The 15,679-nt window shown below is 40.0% G+C and overlaps 1 pseudogene; it reads left to right on the top strand.

Annotated features, from left to right (window-relative positions):
* The first annotated feature begins 1,471 nt into the window (after window positions 1–1,471).
* On the top strand, window positions 1,472–11,295 carry LOC110526737 (annotated as a pseudogene).
* The last annotated feature ends 4,384 nt before the right edge of the window (window positions 11,296–15,679 follow it).

Raw genomic sequence — 15,679 nt, forward strand, 5'->3', positions numbered from 1 at the left:
CATTATTTCTCTGAACTATCCCATTAAGTGTAAACTGTAAAGAGTAATTCATTTAAAGGCCCAGTAAAGGTGCTGTCAAACAAAGCCAGCTGTAAAATAGTCTGCGCTTAAAAGACTGAAGCGCTGAAAGCATTTAAAAGTTATGCATGTAACATTTCTACTTCAATCTACTGCAACACTCACACACACATGCATGTGTGTCAGTGTAGTATGTGTGAGTGTGTGGGTAAAGTCCAGTGATTTTGCATAAAGCCAGCGCAAACGGCAAAAAATAAATAAATGGTGTCAATGCGAATCGTCTGGGTAGCCATTTGATAAACTGTTCAGCAGTCTTATGGCTTGGGGGTAGGAGCTGTTCAGGAGCCTTTTGGTCACAGGCTTGGCACTCCGGTACCAATTGACTGCGGTAGTAGAGAGAACAGTCTATGACTTGGGTGGCTGGAGTCTGACAATTTTTAGGGCCTTCCTCTGACACCACCTGGTGTAAAGGTCCTGGATGGCAGGGAGCTCTTCCCCAGTGAAGTACTGAACCATATGCACTACCCTCTGTAGCGCCTTATGGTCGGATGCCAAGCAGTTGCCATACCAAGCGGTGTTGGAGCCAGTCAAGATGCTCCTAATGGTGCAGTTGTATAACTTTTTGAGCATCTGAGAGCCCATGACAAATATTTTCAGCATCCTGAGGAGGAGGAGGAGGTGTTTTCGTGCCCTCTTAACGACTGTGCTGGTGTGTTTGGGCCATGATAAATTGTACAATTTGAATGAATTGTGGTTGATTGTAGTACATCATTTTGTTTTTACATGAATGTTCAAAACCTGCAAAAGCAATCTGAAAAATTACACATCTAAAATTCACAGAGTATGCGTTGTTTTCGTTTTGTGACCACAGCACATGTCTGGCTGTGGGAAACTTATGACATCCTGTGTGTGTTTTTGCATTTTCTGTGCCTTCTGGCCTTTGGGTTGTACCTGTGCTTGTTAAGCCAGGTGAATGCACGTGAGTGATGGCTGTAGCACCTTTCATCAAACTTCCAAAATGATTGCATTCTGTGAAAAGGGTGAAAAGAGAAAGTATTTCATAAATTGGTCAGAACATAAATTGGTAACTAATGCCTGAATGTGCTCTCATTTATTATGGACCAATCAAATGAACTTTGAATAAATAATTCTTGCATATAGAATGTTGCCAGCACTAGACATACGTATAACATGTGGAGATCAGTCACAGGAATTGAAAGATGCTTATTTTGTCTTCAGAAGGGCGCGTGAGCAGGATGACGTAAAATGATGCTAAGGCCAGAGTGGATGCGGACTATGAGTAATCCTGAAAAGAGTGAGTCTGAAAACCCTTCTTTGAAATTTCCCATTGGAGCCTGGTAGATCAGAATATATTTTTCAGTGTCATGTATGAATCACAGAACATGTTTCAGTTTGATTATGTATTGTACAGAATGTGTATTTCTATGTGGAAATGTCTTTATGGTACACCACATAACTTCCCAGCCATGTATAGCTCGCCGTAAGAGTGCCTAGACGCCTGGCTTGCGATGCTACATACAGTACCAGTGAGTAATACCATTGGCTCATGTTCCTGCACTGCCCCCCTGTAGGAGTTTATCACACGTAAAGAGTAATGCTGTTGGAGCAGCCTGCCCGGGACGCCCGCTCAGCGGTGCGGGCTGTAGACAACATGGAGAACACCCCTGGAAAGATCTACCAAAAAACCACAGCATCCATAAGCGCTCACTCAACGCCACGGGTCGGTCCTGTTTCTCACACACCTGTTTCTCTATCCTGTTTATCTCACACGTCTCTTTTCTGGCATTTCCCCGGGGTTTAGAAAAAAATACCCTGGCTGCTCCATACACATGTCCCCATCAACACTCAGACCACACAGCTCACTGGCTCTCTTGTCTGTCTTCCGCACAGACCTAATCTCTTCTGAGGATCTGGAGACTATTGCTGATCTGACTTGCTGCTCAGCCATGGCCCGCACCACTTCCTGCAAAAACCACCCCAACCTGAAAAGGTTTCGCACAGCCACCAGTGTCTGTAACAACAGGTAAGCCAAATAATGACATCAAAGCAACAAGTCTCCTACACCATCCTGTTGTTGCACAACACATACTGGCCTAAAATCACAGAAGGAAGGAATTGACTAGTGACGCAAGCCAAAAACATGAATATCACCATGGCATCTCCTTCACTTTTTCAATGTCTATTTCCCTCCCCCTCTCTCCAGGGAAAACCCTCGAAGAGGCTCTGCCAACACACCCTTCACCCACTGTCTCCTTGCTGAGTATGAGGATGGCATCTCACTGGCCAAGGGCTGGGATCCGAACATGCAAATCAATGGGAACCTCCTTCCCCTGGTACTACAACCGTATTATCATTACCAATATTATCATACTGATTAAGCTACTCTATTAACTATCCTTGTTACCTTGATCCTTAGGATTAAGATAGTGTTAGCAGTACGATCCATAGTACTCTAGTGGCACTGCAGCAACATTTCCTTCAGTCTCACCAAAGGGATCCTTTTCTCCAACTGTCCAGGTGAGGGAGGTGTCCAACCGCATCCTGAACATTGCTCTGACCTCCATGCCCACAATGATGTTGCGTGAACACAACCACATGACCCGCACCCTCACCCAGCTCAACCCTCACTGGACTGGAGAGATCACCTACTAGAAGACCCGCAAGATCATGGGAGGCTACTTCCAGGTAATTCCAATGAGAGCCTAATAACAAATCTATTTAATTTAGCTCAGTTTCTATCTGTACACGGAGTTCAAAGTTACACAGGTCATAACATAGTTGTAGTTACCTACACACATGGGTTTGAGTTGCTGGGTGATTAAACTGTCACACATGTCCTTCCTCCTCTCACAGGTGATCACCTTCAAGGACTTCCTGTTCCACATTGTGGGCCCAGACTTCATTGCAAGGCAGCTGTCCACCTACCCTGGCTATGATGAGAATGTCGACTCCAGCATCTCCAATGTGTTTGCCTACCTCTTCGCTCAACTGTCCATCCAGCCCAATATCTTCCAATATCTTCCGTCTGGATGAGAACTACAATGAGAACGCCCAGTTCCCCAGTCAGCTGCTGCACAGGGCCTTCTTCGCCCCCTGGAGGATTGTCTTTGAAGGTACAACTCTCAGTCCCACTTCTCAGGGGAACGTTTACATTCACCATAAGTGATTTCCCATTGTACACTAAAAGTGTATAGATCAAAATAAGGTTGTATTATTATTACTACTAAAGTATAGCTGGATCAGGCCTTACTGCTACCTGCTCCCCCAGGTAGCAGTAGTGGTTAGAGCGTTGGAATAGTAACCAAAAGGTTGCAAGATCAAATCCCTGAGCCGACAATGTAAAAATCTGTTGTTCTGCCCCTGATCAAAGCAGTTAACCCATGGTTCCTAGGCCGTCATAGAAAATAAGAATTTGTTCTTAACTGACTTACCTAGCTAAAAAAGGGCTCTGTTAAATACAGTCAAACATGTTGTGGATTGAGAGTCTATAAACGACCCTGCCTAATCAATGTTGTCAGGAGTCCCATAGAGGCTCAGCAGGTTCTGGGCCAGCTCAGTGTTGTTTATCACCATTGTCAGGTTCTGGGCCTGGGACAGGTTACATAACCCACACCATTTGTTGTAACCTGAGAGGGGTAACAAGAAGATGAAGTGTTAATTGTCAGCCTTTTACAGAAATACAGTATCACATAGAAGACAGTGTGGAGAGCTTTGACAGTAGTCCTCCCATGTGTGGTATAAGTGGAGGAAAGTTATACTGTAGAGAAAGATAAGCTTCTAGATGAGACAGTTAATCAGAGAGAGGGAGAAATAGAGGATAGGAGACAGAGAGATGGAGTACCTTACTGGGGAGTCCGTGATCTCGGTTGAGAGAGCCCATGACCAGGGACCTTTTAACGGAAAACTCAAACAGCCTACCCCTCAGCTCATCATGTGGTCCTGAGTGTTCAGTTTAGCCTGACGACCCACCAGCCACCTCAGCATAGGGTCCAAACCACCTTTTTTTTAGAAAGGACTCAGCAATGTCTTGTTTGGACTTTCATATCTCTGAGTCTTCAGTCATAATTTACAAAAACCCTGTTTTGTGTTGTGTATCAGACTGTGGTGGGAAAACGATAGTCTTCACCAAGGATCAGAAAAAAAGCCTGGGGAAGACATCTCTGGCTCGCGTCACCTGTGACAACACTGGCATCGCTGATGTCCCTGAGAGACCCTTCCAGTATCACCCCCGTGAGTCCGGTTACACCCTTGGTGAAGACATGCCTGCTTTTGACCTCAGCCCCTGGAAGGACAATGGTGATAGTGAGTGTTGATCTGAGGCCTCGCGTGACATACATCTCTCTTTAACTGAGCCTTACTGAGGTGGGAATTTGTGTGTTCTCAAGTGCGAGTTAGAAAGATATGACTTTGTCAATATATACAGGAAGTAATACATGATTTCTAGTATTTTTTTTATTGAACCTGGTCCAACACAGATCCCAAATCTGGTGGAACTGGCTTGACTAAACAAGGACCAGTAGGACCGAGAGGGTCACCAGGACCAGAAGGTCAAATCACCACCCTCCTCCACCATCCCTTCTCTCCCCCATTTACATGTATAGTGGCAAGAAAAAGTATGTGAACCCTTTGGAAATACCTGGGTTTCTGCATAAATTGGTCATAACAATTGTATCTGATCTTCATCTAGTTCACAACAATAGACAAACACAGTCTGCTTAAACTAATAACACACACAACTAATAACACACACACATACATAATAACACAACTAATAACACACATACATTTTCATGTCTTTATTGAACACACTGTGTAAACATTCACAGTGCAGGGGGGGAAAAGTATGTGAACCCTTGGTTTTAATAACTGGTTGACCCTACATTGGCAGCAATAACTTAAACCAAACGTTTTCTGTAGTGATGGATCAGACCTGCACAACAGTCAGGAGGAATTTTGGACATTCCTCTTTACAACACTGTTTCAGTTCAGCAATATTCTTGGGATGTCTGGTGTGAACTGCTCTCTTGAGGTCATGCCACAGCATCTCAATCGGTTTGAGGTCAGGACTCTGACTGGGCTACTCCAAAGGCGTATTTTCTTCTGTTGAAGCGATTCTGTTGTTGATTTACTTCCGTGTTTTGGGTCGTTGTCCTGTTGCACCACCCAACTTCTGTTGAGCTTCAATTGGCGGACAGATAGCCTAACATTCTCCTGAAAAATATCTTGATAAACTTGGGACTTATTTTTTCCGTCAATGATAGCAAGCTGTCCAGGCCAAGAGGCAGCAAAGCAGCCCCAAATCATGATGCTCCCTCGACCATACTTTACAGTGGGGATGAGGTTTTGATGTTGGTGTGCTGTGCCTTTTTTTCTCCACACATAGTGTTGTGTGTTCCTTCCAAACAGCTCAATTGTAGTTTCATCTATCCACAGAATATTTTGCAAGTAGTGCTGTGGAACATCCAGGTGCACTTTTGCAAACTTCAGACATGCAGCAATGTTTATTTTGGACAGCAGTGGCTTCTTCCGTGGGGTCCTCCCTTGAATACCATTCTTGTTTAGTGTTTTATGTATTGTAGACTCGTCAACAGAGATGTTAGCATGTTCCAGAGATTTCTGTAAGTCTTTAGCTGACACTCTAGGATTTTTCTTAACCTCATTGAGCATTCTGTGCTGTGTTCTTGCAGTCAGCTTTGCAGGACGGCCACTCCTAGGGAGAGTAGGAACATTGCTGAACTTTCTCCTTTTATAGACAATTTGTCTTACCGTGGACTGATGAACATCAAGGCTTTTTTAAACTTTGGTAACCCTTTCCAGCTTTATGCAAGTCAACAATTCTTAATCTTAGGTCTTCTGAGATCTCTTTTGTTCGAGGCATGGTTCACATCAGGCAATGCTTCTTGTGAATAGCAAACTCAAATGTTGTGAGTGTTTTTTATTGGGCGAGGCAGTGCTAACCAACATCTCATCTCATTGATTGGACTCCAGGTTAGCTGACTCCTGACTCCAATTAGCTTTTGGAGAAGTCATTAGCCTAGGAGTTCACATACTTTTTTCAACCTACACTGTGAATGTTTAAATGATGTATTCAATATAGACAAGAAAAATACAATAATTAGTGTGATATTAGTTTAAGCACGCTGTGTTTGTCTATTGTCGTGACTTAGATGAAGATCAGACCAGATTTGATGACCAATTTATGTAGAAATCCAGGTAATTCCAAAGGGTTCACATACTTTTTCTTGCCACTGTATATGATTACTGTCTGTATTATGTCATAAATATTCTGGTAGTCACTCACTAGGCCTGATGTGAGGTGCTAAGTGGTTGTCTGATGAGGTCCCCCAGAGCATAACCACTGTTATGACTAATAGTATTTAACAAGGAGAAGCATAACCACTGTTATGACTAATAGTATTTAACAAGAAGCATAACCACTGTTATGACTAATAGTATTTAACAAGGAGAAGCATAACCACTGTTATGACTAATAGTATTTAACAAGGAGAAGCATAACCACTGTTATGACTAATAGTATTTAACAAGGAGAAGCATAACCACTGTTATGACTAATAGTATTTAACAAGGAGAAGCATAACCACTGTTATGACTAATAGTATTTAACAAGGAGAAGCATAACCACTGTTATGACTAATAGTATTTAACAAGGAGAAGCATAACCACTGTTATGACTAATAGTATTTAACAAGGAGAAGCATAACCACTGTTATGACTAATAGTATTTAACAAGGAGAAGCATAACCACTGTTATGACTAATAGTATTTAACAAGGAGAAGCATAACCACTGTTAGAACTAATAGTATTTAACAAGGAGAAGCATAACCACTGTTAGAACTAATAGTATTTAACAAGAAGCATAACCACTGTTAGAACTAATAGTATTTAACAAGGAGAAGCATAACCACTGTTATGACTAATAGTATTTAACAAGAAGCATAACCACTGTTATGACTAATAGTATTTAACAAGAAGCATAACCACTGTTATGACTAATAGTATTTAACAAGAAGCATAACCACTGTTAGAACTAATAGTATTTAACAAGGAGAAGCATAACCACTGTTATGACTAATAGTATTTAACAAGGAGAAGCATAACCACTGTTAGAACTAATAGTATTTAACAAGGAGAAGCATAACCACTGTTATGACTAATAGTATTTAACAAGAAGCATAACCACTGTTATGACTAATAGTATTTAACAAGAAGCATAACCACTGTTATGACTAATAGTATTTAACAAGGAGAAGCATAACCACTGTTATGACTAATAGTATTTAACAAGAAGCATAACCACTGTTATGACTAATAGTATTTAACAAGGAGAAGCATAACCACTGTTATGACTAATAGTATTTAACAAGAAGCATAACCACTGTTATGACTAATAGTATTTAACAAGGAGAAGCATAACCACTGTTAGAACTAATAGTATTTAACAAGGAGAAGCATAACCACTGTTATGACTAATAGTATTTAACAAGGAGAAGCATAACCACTGTTATGACTAATAGTATTTAACAAGGAGAAGCATAACCACTGTTATGACTAATAGTATTTAACAAGGAGAAGCATAACAACTGTTATGACTAATAGTATTTAACAAGGAGAAGCATAACAACTGTTATGACTAATAGTATTTAACAAGAAGCATAACCACTGTTATGACTAATAGTATTTAACAAGGAGAAGCATAACCACTGTTATGACTAATAGTATTTAACAAGGAGAAGCATAACCACTGTTAGAACTAATAGTATTTAACAAGAAGCATAACCACTGTTAGAACTAATAGTATTTAACAAGGAGAAGCATAACCACTGTTAGAACTAATAGTATTTAACAAGGAGAAGCATAACCACTGTTAGAACTAATAGTATTTAACAAGGAGAAGCATAACCACTGTTAGAACTAATAGTATTTAACAAGGAGAAGCATAACCACTGTTAGAACTAATAGTATTTAACAAGGAGAAGCATAACCACTGTTATGACTAATAGTATTTAACAAGGAGAAGCATAACCACTGTTATGACTAATAGTATTTAACAAGGAGAAGCATAACCACTGTTATGACTAATAGTATTTAACAAGGAGAAGCATAACCACTGTTATGACTAATAGTATTTAACAAGGAGAAGCATAACCACTGTTAGAACTAATAGTATTTAACAAGGAGAAGCATAACCACTGTTAGAACTAATAGTATTTAACAAGGAGAAGCATAACCACTGTTATGACTAATAGTATTTAACAAGGAGAAGCATAACAACTGTTATGACTAATAGTATTTAACAAGGAGAAGCATAACAACTGTTATGACTAATAGTATTTAACAAGAAGCATAACCACTGTTATGACTAATAGTATTTAACAAGGAGAAGCATAACCACTGTTATGACTAATAGTATTTAACAAGGAGAAGCATAACCACTGTTATGACTAATAGTATTTAACAAGAAGCATAACCACTGTTATGACTAATAGTATTTAACAAGGAGAAGCATAACCACTGTTATGACTAATAGTATTTAACAAGGAGAAGCATAACCACTGTTAGAACTAATAGTATTTAACAAGGAGAAGCATAACCACTGTTAGAACTAATAGTATTTAACAAGGAGAAGCATAACCACTGTTATGACTAATAGTATTTAACAAGAAGCATAACCACTGTTAGAACTAATAGTATTTAACAAGGAGAAGCATAACCACTGTTATGACTAATAGTATTTAACAAGGAGAAGCATAACCACTGTTATGACTAATAGTATTTAACAAGGAGAAGCATAACCACTGTTAGAACTAATAGTATTTAACAAGGAGAAGCATAACCACTGTTATGACTAATAGTATTTAACAAGAAGCATAACCACTGTTATGACTAATAGTATTTAACAAGGAGAAGCATAACCACTGTTATGACTAATAGTATTTAACAAGGAGAAGCATAACAACTGTTATGACTAATAGTATTTAACAAGGAGAAGCATAACCACTGTTAGAACTAATAGTATTTAACAAGGAGAAGCATAACCACTGTTAGAACTAATAGTATTTAACAAGGAGAAGCATAACCACTGTTATGACTAATAGTATTTAACAAGGAGAAGCATAACCACTGTTATGACTAATAGTATTTAACAAGGAGAAGCATAACCACTGTTAGAACTAATAGTATTTAACAAGGAGAAGCATAACCACTGTTATGACTAATAGTATTTAACAAGAAGCATAACCACTGTTATGACTAATAGTATTTAACAAGAAGCATAACCACTGTTAGAACTAATAGTATTTAACAAGGAGAAGCATAACCACTGTTATGACTAATAGTATTTAACAAGGAGAAGCATAACCACTGTTAGAACTAATAGTATTTAACAAGAAGCATAACCACTGTTATGACTAATAGTATTTAACAAGAAGCATAACCACTGTTAGAACTAATAGTATTTAACAAGGAGAAGCATAACCACTGTTATGACTAATAGTATTTAACAAGGAGAAGCATAACAACTGTTAGAACTAATAGTATTTAACAAGGAGAAGCATAACCACTGTTAGAACTAATAGTATTTAACAAGGAGAAGCATAACCACTGTTATGACTAATAGTATTTAACAAGGAGAAGCATAACCACTGTTAGAACTAATAGTATTTAACAAGGAGAAGCATAACCACTGTTATGACTAATAGTATTTAACAAGGAGAAGCATAACCACTGTTATGACTAATAGTATTTAACAAGGAGAAGCATAACCACTGTTAGAACTAATAGTATTTAACAAGGAGAAGCATAACAACTGTTAGAACTAATAGTATTTAACAAGGAGAAGCATAACCACTGTTAGAACTAATAGTATTTAACAAGGAGAAGCATAACAACTGTTATGACTAATAGTATTTAACAAGGAGAAGCATAACCACTGTTAGAACTAATAGTATTTAACAAGGAGAAGCATAACCACTGTTATGACTAATAGTATTTAACAAGGAGAAGCATAACCACTGTTAGAACTAATAGTATTTAACAAGGAGAAGCATAACCACTGTTAGAACTAATAGTATTTAACAAGGAGAAGCATAACCACTGTTATGACTAATAGTATTTAACAAGGAGAAGCATAACCACTGTTAGAACTAATAGTATTTAACAAGGAGAAGCATAACCACTGTTAGAACTAATAGTATTTAACAAGGAGAAGCATAACCACTGTTATGACTAATAGTATTTAACAAGGAGAAGCATAACCACTGTTATGACTAATAGTATTTAACAAGGAGAAGCATAACCACTGTTAGAACTAATAGTATTTAACAAGGAGAAGCATAACCACTGTTAGAACTAATAGTATTTAACAAGGAGAAGCATAACCACTGTTATGACTAATAGTATTTAACAAGGAGAAGCATAACCACTGTTAGAACTAATAGTATTTAACAAGGAGAAGCATAACCACTGTTATGACTAATAGTATTTAACAAGGAGAAGCATAACAACTGTTATGACTAATAGTATTTAACAAGGAGAAGCATAACAACTGTTATGACTAATAGTATTTAACAAGGAGAAGCATAACAACTGTTAGAACTAATAGTATTTAACAAGGAGAAGCATAACCACTGTTAGAACTAATAGTATTTAACAAGGAGAAGCATAACCACTGTTAGAACTAATAGTATTTAACAAGGAGAAGCATAACCACTGTTAGAACTAATAGTATTTAACAAGGAGAAGCATAACCACTGTTAGAACTAATAGTGTCTGTTGTAGTGTTGACATCATTCCTAACCTCACTCTCTCTCACTCAGGACTACAAGGGCCACGTGGTTTGCCTGGCATCTCCGCAAAATCTGCCCTCGCCGTGCGGCTCGGCTACAACTACCCCAGGCCAGCCCATCCAATTCTATGAGGTAATCTACAATGGACAGAACCACTACGACACCAGGATGGGGGAGTTCACCTGCGTGGAGCCAGGCGTCTACGAGTTTGAGTTCCATTGCACCATATAACAGAATGTGGGCAGTGTGGACCTGCGGAGGAACGGCCAGCTGGTGCTGCATTCCTTCACCACCCAGCAGAACGGCTACATCACGGCTACTGGAGGCACACTGCTGCAGCTCAACATGGGGGACAAGATCTGGCTGTCAACTTACTACGGTGGCAACAGCATGACCTCCGACAGCTTCTTCTCAGGGCACCTGATCTTCACTGTCCAGAGCCCTCTCTGACCCACAGGTTTCAACTAAGCTACCTTTTCTGTCTTTTTAAATTATTTAAATTCATTTTTTATTATCTTTTAATGTATGATAAGCTTTAACAGATCATCAAGGAGAAAAGAGGTCAGTTCACTGGTTTGTTATACTTGCACTAGGAGAGAAAGAGGAGTGGGAGAGTCACTGATAGGAGAGAAAGAGGAGTGGGAGAGTCACTGATAGGAGAGAAAGAGGAGTGGGAGAGTCACTGATAGGAGAGAAAGAGGAGTGTTAGAGTCACTGATAGGAGAGAAAGAAGAGTGGGAGAGTCACTGATAGGAGAGAAAGAGGAGTTGGCGAGTCACTGATAGGAGAGAAAGAGGAGTGGGAGAGTTACTGATAGGAGAAAGAGGAGTGGGCAAGTCACGGATAGGAGAGAAAGAGGAGTGGGAGAGTCACTGATAGGAGAGAAAGAGGAGTTGGCGAGTCACTGATAGGAGAGAAAGAGGAGTGGGCGAGTCACTGATAGGAGAGAAAGAGGAGTGGGCGAGTCACTGATAGGAGAGAAAGAGGAGTGTTAGAGTCACTGATAGGAGAGAAAGAGGAGTGGGAGAGTCACTGATAGGAGAGAAAGAGGAGTGTTAGAGTCACTGATAGGAGAGAAAGAGGAGTGGGAGAGTTACTGATAGGAGAGAAAGAGGAGTGTTAGAGTCACTGATGGGAGAGAAAGAGGAGTGTTAGAGTCACTGATAGGAGAGAAAGAGGAGTGTTAGAGTCACTGATAGGAGAGAAAGAGGAGTGAGCGAGTCACTGATAGGAGAGAAAGAGTAGTGTTAGAGTCACTGATAGGAGAGAAAGAGGAGTGGGAGAGTCACTGATAGGAGTGTTAGAGTCACTGATAGGAGAGAAAGAGGAGTGGGAGAGTTACTGATAGGAGAGAAAGAGGAGTGGGAGAGTCACTGATAGGAGAGAAAGAGGAGTGGGTGAGTCACTGATAGGAGAGAAAGAGGAGTGGGAGAGTTAGATTCAATTAATCTTAACACATCAGGGATATGCATTGGGATAGCTTTATGATTGATTTGCATTGGGATAGCTTTATGATTGATATGCATTGGGATAGCTTTATGATTGATATGCAATGGGATAGCTTTATGATTGATATGCATTGGGATAGCTTTATGATTGATATGCATTGGGATAGCTTTATGATTGATATGCATTGGGATAGCTTTATGATTGTTAATTGTATTTTATTTAATTTGACTTTCTTCTAATTGTTGGTATGTATTTTCCTTCTTATGAACTTGTTGGCTAATTCAATTATATCGTTAGATCTTGCACATTAAACACTTAGAACAAAACCTAATAACTTAATATATGCTAATGATGAGTTTTGGGGTGATGGTAAAATGATGACAAATAAGAAGCGAGCCTACCTGCGTTACTCAGGGAGCCTACCTGCCACTGGGTCGGCAAAACATTCATTCTAAAGCTAATGTTTCAACATTTATACAGTAAATTTCGAATGTTTTTATTTATTATTTTTTATTTATTTCACTTGGAAAGTCACACATTCGTATTTACAATGACGGCCTACCCCGGCCAAACCCGGACGACGCTGGTCCAATTGTGTGCCGCCCTATGGGACTCCCGTTCACAGCCGGGTGTGATACAGTCCGGAATCGAATAGAGGGTCTGTAGTGACGCCTCTAGCGTCACTCGGGATGATGTAAATTATTATGAAGAGTATACTTTGATAAACAATTATTTTCTGACTGTGATTCATCTTTCAAATGATAAATTATGAATACAATCAAATGACACGTGCACATGCTCCTCTCTGTCTTCTGTGTCACCTCAAGTCAAGACCTCACCTCACATTGTTGAAGTAGCGATACACACAACACACAGCATGTTCACTTCACGCTCAACCAAAGGGGGGCGTGAGGGTTCCACATCGATTTGCACCCTTCTTCTCAGATGTAGGGCTTTTCACAGAATACGAATGTCTCAAAATCTACTTGGATTGCTCAGATTATGGTCTATAGGCTACACTGCAGTATGTGGTTTATCACACATATAATTAATAATCTATGCTTAATGTTAGTTTTATGAAGATTGGCCTAAAAGAGTCAATATGTGCCAAAAAAGTACAATAAACTCAACATAACTTGTTGTGCATAGGCCTAGGCTAGGCGTGTTTTCGTTGTGGAAAATGAGTAACATAAATATTGGCTACAAAAACAACACCAATATGCATATAGGATACAGAAAACAGAACATTAATATTTTGTCAACTTTAATAGGCCTACTTATCTTATAGCCAATCATCCTCAATATTAAAGCAAACGAATAAGTCAAATTAACATCTTTCCTAGCCTTTCAATAAAATGTTTGCTTTATTCGTGAAGTAAAGATTATGATTTAGAAAATTAATAGAATGGTAGGCTGAAAGCTGAGGATAACATAAGATGTGGTCTGACTGGGCACCATTTTAATTGTTGTCGTCTATAGTCGCCGGGGACTTACCTTACTTAAATACGTAAACAAATAAATGAGCGCAATATATAGCGATCGATACGGACGTGGTGGGCCGCATTATCCCGTTGTTCTCTCTGTAGTGGACAGAGGGGACGAGAGCCAGCTGCTGCGTCATGGGCCACCCCCCCCCCCCCTCCCCCTCCCAGAAAGTGGCGGCTGGTACTCCCGTGGGAGCGAGGGAATGCCTGGAGATGGCGAGTGGCACACGATACACCATTGTTCGGTCTAGCAGTCACTGATTCCTCGCCCCAGACCCCGTAAACACTCACTGACCGTCTCAGCGAGTAAAATTGATTAGAAAGCCGTTTGTGTCGCTCAAGGTGGTTTGACTAATCCTCATTTTCGCCTGGGTATCTGCTCCAATATTACGAAGCGAGCAAATCCATTTTTCATTCGATATGGCTACATGGCTATGGGCTAGGCCTACCCATCTGTAAAGTTAAACAGGTTGTTTCCCTCTAAAGCCCGATGACTGGTCCATTAACTTCCCACGTGCAAACAGGACTCATGTCAATAAAATCTAGTCCGTTAATGTCATCCAACTATTTGCGGTGTTCTGTATAGCCATCCTACACTCAGTGCGCAACCATTGCATTGAGGATGTTCTGAGGGTCCTTCAAGCGCTTCGGGGGAACCTAATTTTTAAAAGATAATAGTCCTCCTGCATGAGTCCTCAAGTCAAGAAGGTCTTTCTCCTGCCAGTAGATGACTCCATTCACCTGAGAGGAAGTGGGTACATAAAGCAGGTAGGCTACAGTTGACAATAAGTAGCCTAAACCTGCCCTAGACAGCCCTCAATGCCAAAATCCGTAAAAGCAAGTGCGGTTATTTTAGCTATGGGTGCTATGTCATCTCTAGTAGTGTTCTGTGGAGGAATTCACAAGATGTGTATTAGGCCTACCTACTTCAGCATCTGTAGTTATTTAATGGTTTCGGGTTAAGCAGAGCTGTCAATCAAACAAGTCGGGATGCGGGGCAGAAGAGTATGGAACGAACTCAGGGAGGGGCGGAGAATCAGTGGCGAGGATTCCGCAAGACTGTTCTTATAATTGGGGGAACATCTGACTCCGTCGCGCTGGCAGATGGTCGGTTGAGGCGGGATCGAAGGGGGGAGATTTACATTCATTGTTCAGGGGCTCGAGCTCAATCCAGAGACAATAGCCACAGCAAGGAGCAAGGGATGGAAAAACGTTCCTTTTCAGATACAGAAGTATGGATAAAGAAACAACGGAAATTAATTAAAAACAAGTTTCTGTATATTAAAACGCATAAATACGCATGATCGGCCAGCTTTTCGAGCACACCGGTCAACAGGCATATAGAAACAGCAGTTTGTCATCAGCTTTTATGTAAATCGTTTTTCATTTCATGGTGCAAATAACCTGAGTAAAACGCGTAACACACATAGCCAGTGTTTATTGCAGATAGACAAAGTGCAGATGTATCGGTTTTTCTGCGCAGGCTCTTCCGTGACACCCACATGGGAACTGAGGTTTAACTTTCCAACTAGAATATTTTTTATAATAAGGTTGAACGCATTTATAACTGAAATGTGGTTTACTCAATTGAACACGGGTTCACATCCTATCTAAGCATGATATCTGATTCCTCCACCTTTTGGAACTGTGCCCCAAATATATATTGATGGTCTATTTAGCAAATAGAAAAAAATAGACTAGGCTACAATGTAAAATGTACACATAAATCCAAATGATTTTTCATGGATGTGTTGTCATTGCATTGCCTGTTGTTATAGCGGATATAATTATTTCTCCTGTGTTCGTTTGAAACATATCTAACATATACTGTGTCTGTATAATTTTAGACAGAAGTTCCAACCGTGTTTCCTCAGACTGACAGCACTGTCTTGGAGGAGCAG

The sequence above is a fragment of the Oncorhynchus mykiss genome, chromosome 6 (assembly GCF_013265735.2).
Source record: "Oncorhynchus mykiss isolate Arlee chromosome 6, USDA_OmykA_1.1, whole genome shotgun sequence".
NCBI classification, from domain to species: Eukaryota; Metazoa; Chordata; class Actinopteri; order Salmoniformes; family Salmonidae; genus Oncorhynchus; species Oncorhynchus mykiss.